The sequence below is a fragment of the Myotis brandtii genome, unplaced genomic scaffold, assembly GCF_000412655.1.
Source record: "Myotis brandtii unplaced genomic scaffold, ASM41265v1 scaffold111, whole genome shotgun sequence".
In the NCBI taxonomy this organism is placed as follows: Eukaryota; Metazoa; Chordata; class Mammalia; order Chiroptera; family Vespertilionidae; genus Myotis; species Myotis brandtii.
The window spans coordinates 2,368,910-2,377,308 of record NW_005353789.1 but is presented as its reverse complement, the minus strand read 5'-3'; the positions used below and the strand labels follow the sequence as shown (position 1 = coordinate 2,377,308).

The following is an 8,399-nucleotide window of genomic DNA, read 5'->3' as shown; positions in this document are numbered from 1 at the left end:
GCAGCCGCCAGGAGCCTCCGCGGGGGCCGGTGCAGAGGAGTCGCGCTCCAGGAGGGAGGGGAGGGAAAGAGGGAGGAGTGAGAAAAAGGAGGGGGGCAGGGGTCAGCCCGGGCTTTGGCGTGGAAGAGCCGGGAGCCCGCCTCCCTGGAAGTGGGGTCACTCGCACGCGTACCCACACCAGCTTGAACCTTTACTCCCGAGACCAGCGGGCTGCGATCGCCGATAGCGGCAATCTGCACTTTATACCCTATACCTTCCAGAGTGGGGCAACTTAAGTACAGAGATAACATCGTGGTTGTAAGCATTTTTCCCCATGTTGTTATTATTTCTATTTCAAGTGTGTGGGACGAGGGGAGAGGAAAGTTCTGGGTGGTGTACCTGGTTCCGCCCCTCCCTTTCCCCCCACCCCTCCCATCTGTTTTCCCTGCAGGCTCTCTCCCACCTCGCCTTCCCTCCCAGAGCGCAAACAGGCGCACACATCCCGGGTGTGCCCTCCTGTCACACCAGTGCCCTTCTGGAAGATAATGTGACCCCGACCCCGGAGCAGCTTGGCGACGTGCTCTTCCCTGACTCTGAAGCCAGAACTTGATCCAGTTCGCCAGTTCACGTGATGAAATTATACCTTCCTTCTGAATCTGAAGGTTTTTTTGGCAGGGAGTTTTCTTGATCACTCAAGCTCTCCCCGTCGCCTTTTGATTACATGTTTGTTTGGTGTTTTGTTTTTGTTTTGTTTTTTCTGAGGCTTACACTACGGTTTTCTAAATATATGTATACCCCACCGCATTATTTGCTGTGCTCTGGAGCTGTGAGACCTTCGTGTGGCTTTCTCCCTTTCCTCTTGCCCCCCGAGGAATTTCACTGGCAAATCCAGGAGGACAAGGGCAGTTTAGTGTTGAGGAATGGGAAGTACAGTGAGGGTCTATTCTCCACTGTGCTGGAGAATGTTAGAACCCAGCTCTCTTGGGTTTTAAGCCACGTGGTGGCAGTGGGGCTAATGTAACACCATTTGGCACTAGTATATACAAAAACATATAGAAATGAGGCCCGCGTAAACATGTCGAATGGGGCCATTAAATTTCAGAGGATGAGGAATGTAGTCCTGTTTGTTTTCGTGCTAACTGGAAAAAAATAAGAAAAAAAATACAAGGTACTTTTCATTAACATGTGCCATTTTATACAGGCCTTCAAAATAGCCCCACCAGGACGGATGGGGTTGGGGAAGAATTCCACAGGAAACGGGAAAATAGTTAAGTCATTGTTAAGTCACTATAACAATGGACTTTTTAAAAGTCAGTGAACTAGATGTTTATGTTCAGTTTAACAGCAAAGAAGATAAAATCAGAGATTTTCAAAGTCCATCCACTTCATTTAGTCCAGTTTCTTTGGAGAGGGGAGTTAGAAGGAACTGTGGGTTGCTAATTAATGGGTCCCAAAATTTGATGTATTGAGTCAAAGCTTCTGTTTTTTGAATGAAATAAAAATACCAGAGTACATTTCACATAGTAAGAGCATGATCTATAAATCTTTCATTTCAGTTAAATATGCATGCACTGGGTCAACCATGTAATATGTATTTTCTTACTGTTCCTTAAGGTAAAAACTTGAAAGCCATTGATGTAGTGCAGTCTGCTGCCCAGGGCCACCCAACTAGTTAGCGTTTGAGAGGGAACATACCATAGGTCCTTTTCCACCAATCCTGTGCTTGGTCAGCACCACCACACTGAATTGTAGAGAACAGGGAGGAGGTGTAAGGGGAGGAGGAAAAGAAAAATGATGTGCCTGAGCAGCTCCTAGGCCTCAGGTCTGGTGCTAAATGTGGGAATGAAATGGTGAACAAAATCAACCTGTGGTCTCTGCAGTTTAGAATCTACAGTCCAGTGGGGGAAAGAGACATCAAACAAATAAATACAAAAGAAACTATATATGTGATAAATGCTATGAAGGAAAATATGAGAGTTAAAAATACATGGTCATAATTTAGATATGGGAGGCTGCAATTAATAATTAACCCGATTTAAAGTTTCTTGAATGATAAGGACATTTATAGTTTCATATGGCTAGAAGTACCAAGGTCGAGAGGCTTTAGCTGGCAAACTCAGCAACTCAGTGATGTCAGGGAGGGCCCGAGCTGTTTCCGTTTTCCCCCCTCCCATCTCCCAGATTCCCAGGTTGGCTGGAACAGCCCCCCTTATGATAGCCAATCCTGCCAATGCCCAATGGTAGCAGAGTGTGTCTCTTTTCAAGAGTGAGGAAATCTATCCCATAAGCTCCCAGTAGATGCCTTCTCACTTGTCATTAGTCCAAACCAAGCCCCATGCCCATGCCTAAATGCTGGGAATGGAGGGGGGATTACCGTAATTGCCTAAATTCTTCAGCATTTGCCCCTGAACCCTTCAAGAGTTATCTGAGGAGCTGATACCCAAACAAAAGGAGATGGTGGGAATGGATGTTGGGTAGGCAATCCAGAGTCTGTAATGGAGGCTGAGGGATGTCTTCTCTGAAATATGACATTTAGATTTAAGATGAGTAAGATTCAACAAGGAGTGAGGAGGAAGCACCTTCAGGCAGAATTGGAATGGTATGTGTGTGTGTGTGTGTGGTCTGACTCTGCCACATGTTAAAGACATACATTCAATTTTTCATCTACCCTGTGGACCTGAAGTGGTAAATGTACCTCTGGAAGCAAGCTAAAGAGTTAAACAACCTGATCAAGTTCACAGAGCTAATAAGTGACAAAGCCAATCTACATAATTCTAGAGCCAGAAATTTTGACCTGCCTCTACAGAGACAGTGAGAAGCCCCAAATCCACTGGTCTTTCCTTGCCTTGCCATTGACTGAGGAACCAGCCCTCCTCCAGGCCCACTTTACAAGCTTTCTCTGGGCCCACAGGTAGTATGGACCTGTGTACATGAACAAACGCCCCCGGGATGTGCCTCAGCTCCACCGGGTGCCATGGTCTCTGCCAAGCACTGCCACTAGCGCACTAGGGTTCTTATGATGTCCAAGCTCAGACATAGCTTGTGGAAAAGGGGAGAGTAGCATGCCCATCTTCATGCTGCACAGACAAGTCCCCAGCAGCCTCAGTGTATTATAGATATCACTTGCATGGACCTGCATCCAAGGGATTGAGCTGGGACTAGGTTATAGGTATGCTTCCATGCTGAACTCAGACTCCCAAGCCCCTGGATGACTAAATTCTAGTTCAAGTTCATCCAGCCTGAATTCTGTTTGCTTGGGATGAATTCTCTCACAGAGGGCTGCCCTCACACACAGACTTCTGCTCAGCCACCTACCTCCTCACACCTGGCTTTGTGCTCACACTTGAACCCCAGATCAGAGTTTCCCAAGGGATAAGATGAGCAATCCCCCATGTGTCACCGAAAGGTTTCTGAGGCTATGAAAGGGACAAAACCATCCACCCGGTGGTTCTCACTCCAGTTTCTCACTATCTCTTTGTTTTTGCTTCCTTCCCTGATTTCTTCTTTCATTTGTCTTCTGACTTGCTTATCGTACCACATTGACCCTATGGGCAGCCATTTCTATCAATAGGGCTAGAAACTTAGGTCACTGTGCCCTTCTTTCATATACATTATTTTTCCATAACCCTAACTCAGGATAAATACCAGCATTTGCCTTTGGTGTTCCTGCCCTTCAAGTGCCGGCCTCACTCGGGAAGGCTATGAAACTGGGCCAATTGATTCCACCACATTTTTTCTGCTATCTAACCTCAATCCCTTTATTCACCTCAAAACCATTTATTTCTTTCATGAAGTCTCGCTGATTCTGCGGGATAGTGGTTCTCTGTGATCCCACAGCAGTGTGCCACTCCGGGTCACAAATGCTTATTAACTTCTCTATCCCCTTTTTGCACTTCAGAGCAGGGACTTTGTATTAATTCTTGTATCTTCAGAATATACATATCTCAGCTCTTTAAAAAACAATAAAAAATTCTGCTCTTCAATCTACTATCTCTATTTTCCTTAAAACAAAACAAGACAAAACAAAAATCCTATTTACCGAAATACTAGAAACTTGAGAGAGGACGCTATACTCGGTGTCTCTACTTCCTCTTAAGGGAGCTCATTACTAACATCACACAACTGTTCAGGCCCAGCTCTGGGAGCATCATTTTCCATTTTCCTGTCTCTAAGGGGACAATGGCCTCTCATTTGCCAAATCTCTCCCTAATCCCTGGTGGGAAGGAGGATGAGCCCATGAGCATTGACTCACAGCACATGTGGGGGATTTTCATAGCCCCTCCACGTAGTACCTAGAGCAGCGGTTCTCAACCTGTGGGTCACGACCCCTTCGGTGGTTGAATGACCTTTTCACAGGGGTTGCCTAAGACCACCCTGCATATCAGATATTTACATTACGATTCATAACAGTAGCAACATTACAGTTATGAAGTAGCAACGAAAATAATTTTATGGCTGGGTCACAACATGAGGAACTGTATTTAAAGGGCCAGAAGGTTGAGAACCACTGACCTACAGCCTATGTGTGTCCCCATTTTGAATTGACCAGTCTCTTGCCCATGCTCTCCTTAAGTGTCCTCCTTCCTCTACCCCCATTCTTACTCATTCTAAATTGTCCCAGGTTTCCTCTCTCCCTTCCTTCCTTTTTCCTTCCTTCCTTCCTTTTCCTTTTCCTTTTCCTTTTCTTCTTTCCTTCCTTCTTCCTTCCTTCCTTTTTCTTTCTTTCCTTCCTTCCTTCCTTCCTTCCTTCCTTCCTTCCTTCCTTCCTTCCTTCTTTCCTTCCTTCCTCCTTTCCTTCCTTCCTCCTTTCCTCCCTCCTTCCCTCTCTCCCCTCCAGCTTCTATCATTACTTCTAGGTGTACACCTTTTCTTCAGAACTCCCATAAAACTAGATTTTATCTCAATCCTCTTATGGTATTTATCACTTTCCACTTTGTATTATTGTTATCTATCCAGATTTCTTATCATCCTTGCTTGACTGTAAACATCTGGAGGGCATGGTTCACTGATTTATCTTTGCTGTTATCTCTCACAGCATCTACTGCAATCCATAGGGATTCTCTATCCCAAATACTAGGGATAGAGAAAGCCATGCCTTATTTCCTAGAAGGACTGTATTTATGTTTCTGAAATTCCATAGGAAAAAAATGAAATATGTTTTTGATTTTCCTTCTGGAATAAAGACAATTGTTTGGAATAATGACATAATTCAGAATTTAAGAATCTGTCTAATTAATCAGGTAATAGTAAATTTTACTATAAAGGACCAATATATAAATACATTTAATTTTCTATTTTTATCTGCATTAACTTTTCTAAACAGTGATTTTTTATTTCTGGTTATGTGTGCTCATTAAATAACATAGCCAGTGGTGTACACTAACTATGCATTAGACACAGTGTTTGGCATCCCACCATTCTGTACTATTTCAAAGTCACTGTGGATCATCCATGTAATACTTTGACTTCTGAACTCCTTAAACCTCATATCCAATTTCCTTCATCTCCACTCAGCTTCAGCCATCAACTCCCGTAGTCACAACTGCAATCTCTTCTAAAATCATTCATTTGGATAGTGTATATGCAGATCAGCTGAGCCCTGCATGCTTCTCAGACACAATGGTCACAGCAGTGCCTCATGGTTGTAAAGCCCAGACAAATGCTGTCACCACCCTCAGCCTTCCCTGGAGTAAAGATCACACCAGCACAACACCCACCACAGAGGGAGCCTCAGTAGTTCAAGCTCCCAGATCTGACTTGACTGGACCCACAGAAGCTCTGGCTTCCCCAGCTGCTGTTTGGAGGCGCCCCAAATACCCCAGAAATACAGTGGAATTAATGCTCTGTGGAGCCGACTGACCATTGAGAAACAGGAGCCAGGAATCAGCAGATAATTGCTCAGCTTTCCTGCTCACCTAAGAGCTATTCAAATTTGCAGCAGTTCTGTTCTTCAGCTGCTTTAGCATGACTCAGCAACCATCTTTGTTTTCTAGAGAAGCTGTGGACACATGGGTAATACACCACCTTGAATATGCTTTTTCTCCTTCTCTCCCTCATTTCCCTTTCGCCCCTCACTCCTGCTTCCTTAGGATAACATCCCCTAATTAAGAAAGATTATTAATCGGAGGATCTGACAACAAACTGATTTATAGACATTATGCGACATTATATTTTGTCTTCTGTGTGGAGTCTTCAGAGTGAAGTTAGCATTTTAGATCTAATTCAAGTATATGTGGAAACATTAGACAAGTGTTTTGAAAATCTGTGAACTGGATTTAATTTTTCGTGTAGACAAGGTTCACAATATTCTTGCAGAAATGGTGATGGGGGGAATGGTATGAGAGACCAACATGAATGAAATTGTTACACAAATTGATGCACGAAATTAACTGGAGAAATCTGAGGCTGGCTTAGCAGTAGCTCTACCAGCGGTTCTCAACCTGTGGGTCGCGAACAATGAAAATACATCCTGCATATCAGATATTTACATTGCGATTCATAACAGTAGCAAAATTACAGTTATGAAGTAGCAACAAAAATAATTTTATGGTTGGGGGTCACCACAACATGAGGAACTGTATTAAAGGGTCATGGCATTAGGAAGGTTGAGAACCACTGTGCCTGTTCTCTATCAGCTGTAAAGAATATGAATCTTCCTGAGATCTCAAGAATACAAACATTGGTGACATCAGTATAAAAGTGCAAAACCTGCCATCTTTATTTTTTTTAATATATTTTTATTGATTTCAGATAGGAAGGAAGAAGGAGAGATAGAAGCATCAATGATCAGAGAGAATCATCGATTGGCTGCCTGCTGCACACCCCACACTAGGGACTGAGTCCACAACCTGGGCATGTGCCCTGACCAGGAATTGTACCGTGACCTCCTGGTTCATAGGTCGATGCTCAACCATTGAGCCACGCTGGCTGGATGAACCTGCCCTCTTTTAAATAAAACAATATAAAAGGCCTTGCCAGGGAAAATCCAGGGGAAAGTCATCTAAGTTTACCATGCAGTTGTTTATCAAAAATAGAGGAGGAAATCCTTAACTTTTGCTCTTGGATTTAAGTCAAGGTACTGTATAAAAGTTGAATGTCCTTGTTCTTGCTGAGTGATTTTGAAGAAACTGAGTAATCCAGTGTGACTTTTTTTCCCCTTTCTTTTCTAATGTGCCCATCTAAAACATGCCTCTATGTATTGGCTACAACAGTATTTCAAAAAATGTTTGAGACATTTCTTTAAATTATGTACAACCCAAAAATGTTGGTGTTTTGTATAGATCACAAGTGCAGCATTCCTTAATTTTTTCTGTTGTCACATTGTTATTTAAAAAACCATGTATTGCATGAAAACATTATGATCTTTTCCTCTTAATTTAAATAAACTCTAAGGTAATTGGACTTCTAAAGCAACTTTCTGTTTGCCTGATATATACTTTATCGTAATTTTTATGAGCCTCTGACTCAACAAAGTAAATAAAAATATATTTATCACTGTCTTTAAAAAAAGATTCAGTAAGTGAGCTTTATCTCAAGCTGTTCTCTAGAGAACCCAGTCTATGATTAAACTATACATTCTGTGACCCCCACCTCCCACCTTTTAAGCTTATTTGCTCAATTACTTTCTTTTCATGTTTTGTTTTGTGTGTGTGTTTTTTTTACTTTGAAGTAACTTTTAGTTCCTAGACCCTTATTTCCTTCCTCTCTGTCTTTATCTTACTTCTAACCAGCTCAGTATGCAATGCTGCTCTATTGAATATGTACTGAATATGCTAGTATACTGAATATGATAATATGCTAATCAAACTATATTACAAAGCCATAGTAATTAAAACAGTATGATATTAGCATAAAATCAGACACACAAATCAATGGAACAGTATACAGAGCTCAAAAATAAACCCACACATATATGGTCAATTAATTTACGACAAAGGAGCCAAGAATATATATTGGGGAAAGGACAGTCTCTTCAATAAATAGAATTAGAAAAACTGGACAGCAACATGCAAAAGAATGTAACTGGACCACTATCCTACACTGTGGACAAAAATTAACTCAAAATGGATTAAAGACTCGAACATACGACCTGAAATCATAAAACTACTAGGAGAATTCATAGGCAATGAGCTACTTGACATAGGTATTGGTGATAATTTTTTTTAAATCTGACACCAAAACCAAAAGAAACTAAAGGGAAAATAAATAAGCGGTGCCTGACTGGTGTGGCTCAGTGGTTGAGTATCAACCTATGAACCAGCAGATCACAGTTTGATTCCTGATCAGGATATATGCCTGGGTTGCAGGCTCTATTCCCAGTGTGGGACATGCAGGAGGCAGCTGATCAATGATTTTCTCTTATCATTGATGTTTCTATCTCTCCCTCTCCCTTCCTCTCTGAAATCAATAAAAACATATTT

The 8,399-nt window shown here is 42.2% G+C and overlaps 1 protein-coding gene across 1 annotated transcript in view; it reads right to left on the bottom strand.

The window, feature by feature from the left end:
- The window catches only part of PRKG2 (protein kinase, cGMP-dependent, type II), a 124,482-nt gene that overhangs the window by 93,688 nt on the left and 22,395 nt on the right, over positions 1 to 8,399 (bottom strand). The gene's annotated exons all lie outside the window — the stretch shown is intronic.